Below are 2,822 nucleotides of genomic sequence, written 5' to 3' on the forward strand. Positions count from 1 at the left end.
CAGGCGCCCTGGCCGGCCGGCAACGGACAAGCGAGGGCCGAAGAGCCGCCTTCTGCTACGACATGTGGCCGCAGCCTCTCTCGGCCTGGGCGGGGAACAGGCGAGCCGCTGCCGCCGCCGCTATGAGGTAAAGTGCGGCCGCGGCTGCCGGCAGCAGCAAGTGCTTCTTCGCACGGGGAGCGGGTGGGTGTGGTTTGTACACAAAGGCCTAGAGTCGCGCTGGGCCCAGAGCCAAGGCGGAGGCCGCGGCGTCCCCGCGCGTGAGGCGGAGGCGGCCAGCCTAGTTACGGGGTCTCTTTTTGCTTTCGGCATTTCCCGTCACTTGTAATGCAGGCGGCCTCCTCGGCGAAGAAGCTGGCTCCGGGGCGCGGTTACCGCACCGTAGTCTGGGCAATATGTGCATTGCCTCGGAGCCGGCCCGGAGAAACGCTGACGTCGAGCTCTACGTCGGCCGCACAGGCCCGGAATGTAATGCCAGTGCAACTCCTCCAACACACTAGACGAGAGAAGCTCCAGCAGATAATCAACGACACAAGTTTTTAATGTTTGATGTTTTGCCCTGGTTTTATAAGGGCTGGAAGCCACAATCCGGTCAGATGGGTGGCTAATAATAATAATAATAATAATAATTTAGGAGGTCGCCCTGGATCCTGACTGTCAGCAGAGACTAGCCCTGTATCAATACTTTTGAATGGGTTTTCGCTCTCACAAGGGACACTGAACATGTGCCCCCTCCCTCCAGTTTCCTGGGTCTATAGTGTGTTCATTCAACGTGGATTCATTTTCATAAAGAAAAATGGGTTTCATGAGCAAATTCTGCAAAGGCTAAAATGGGGTTTGATGGAAGGGGGGGGGGGTGTTGTGTATGTTTGGCACTTTGAGTGCACCTGAGGTGAACAATGCTCTATTTTTCCGAGTGTGGCCTGGGTAGTGTTGGGCAGGGCAACACGGGGCAGGGCCTTCTCTGCTATAGCCCCACACTTGCAGAAGGTGGTCCCATAGAGTACCCTCTGCATAATTTTTTGACCAGCCTCTGAAACATCTTTGTTGTTGCTTTCATGGATTGATTTTAACTGGGCGGCAGCAGTGGTGGGGTTCTTTATACTTTGTTATATTCATGTTGTTTTTGCTATTTTTTATGTTGGTATTTTAAAATTTTTGAGTGTTTTAAATGTTTAAGGTGTATTTATATATTGTTTATTGATTGCTGTTTAGTTTGTGTATCATGTTTAATGCTTTGTATTCTCCTAAAAGCCAGGATAGAAAACTATTAAATAAATAAATAAATAAATAATCAGATATCTGTTACTCAGCCAGCAAAGTTTTAGGCAAGTTACTTTCTCTCAACTTCATCTTTCTCATAAGGTTATTGTGAAGATAAACTGAGCTATCTGTATACTACTCTGCTGCTTGGATAAAGGGATACAAAGGGGATGGATGAAATCATACAGAAAAGTATTTTGTTTCACTTCTGGAAAAACCAGTAGTTCAGTACTTGAGAAAGTAAAATAAAAGGCAGGCCTTCCATCTCTGAAGTAATTAGTCCTGTCATTTGAAACCTTCTTTTTGTGCAATTTGATTTCAAAGAATAACTCATCAGGCTTTTTAAGGAGAAGATGAAAGGCTTGGTCGGGGGAGAAATATGGCCTGTTGGCAATTTAACAGATAATGTATGTAAGTAAGTATTGTATTGAAAACATTTTTGTCACTCAACACAATTTTTTTTGCAGGTTTAGCTCCGAAGTAAATCCTACTGTGTTCAATGGTGCTTCCTCACTAGTAAGTGTGTGTGCTGGGAATGGGATTGTAGTCTTTATCTTGCAGTAAATATTCAACATGGCAGTAGCTTTAATTTGGCACAGAATAATATACAAAAGTGATGTCATCATTTGATAATTGGCCAAGAATCCAACTTTCTTTGGACATAGATGCACATTCATTTAAGTAGCCAGCTGCTTTGCTTTACAGAAATGTCATATAAACAGGGACTGGAAACCAGGCCACATTTCCTAGTAAGCAACCTTCTGGAGACTGCATGCCAGTGGCAGGTTGGCCAAAAGCAAAAGTGGGCAGGACCAGAGGTAAAAGTGGGTGGAGCAATATTTGTGACTTGCCTTTGTACAGTAGGCTGTATTCCAGCTACACAACAGTCAAGTTTCTACACACATAAACACTTCTCTATCTTCTATGCAGGCAAGCAAGAGGCATTATCAGGTTTCAATGACACATTCTAGCTAGACTAAAGCACATAAGGAGGGTTTGGAACAGGACAGGGTGACCTTAGGAGTGCCTGAGGGCTTCATTCAGACTTTGGGTCTGCAACTCCCCACTCATGGTATAAGCAGCCGGTAGCTCTGTATATGCACTTGTCAGCTTCAGATTTTCATTTCTTTAAAATCACTGTGCTGGGATTTTAGCAATATAGGGAATTTTTAATGTGACCATGTTTCAGCACTAGGACATTCTTTCAAACTATCAAAATGATATGAGATTTCAACATAATATACACTGTGGTGCCTGGTGCCACAGATGTTCTGAGCTCTTACTGTGCCCCCCCCCCCATGTTCACATCTCTCTAGGTTCCAGCATTTGTTTTTGAAACAAATCCATGACTAATATTCACATTTTCCTTTCTTTTTGAAGTGCTTTCACATCGTGAGACATGTGACCTCTTTTTTCCATGATGCAACCAAATCTGCGGGTGTTTGGGTTCTGGCTGAGTTCCCGATCAACATTGCTTCAAAATCAAAGGCACTGCATGTGGCTATGATAAGCAAGCATTTGGATAAAACGATTTCGATAAAAAAAGAGCACAAGGGCAA

At 44.6% G+C, this 2,822-nt stretch overlaps 1 long non-coding RNA gene across 1 annotated transcript; it reads left to right on the forward strand.

Moving 5' to 3' along the window:
- The first annotated feature begins 9 nt into the window (after positions 1-9).
- On the forward strand, positions 10-1,527 carry LOC309360228. The gene is made up of 2 exons (XR_014163961.1): positions 10-127; positions 635-1,527. It is a non-coding gene; the product is annotated as an uncharacterized lncRNA (long non-coding RNA).
- The last annotated feature ends 1,295 nt before the right edge of the window (positions 1,528-2,822 follow it).

Source organism: Podarcis melisellensis (genome assembly GCF_964234715.1).
Source record: "Podarcis melisellensis genome assembly, chromosome: 2".
NCBI lineage: Eukaryota > Metazoa > Chordata > Lepidosauria > Squamata > Lacertidae > Podarcis > Podarcis melisellensis.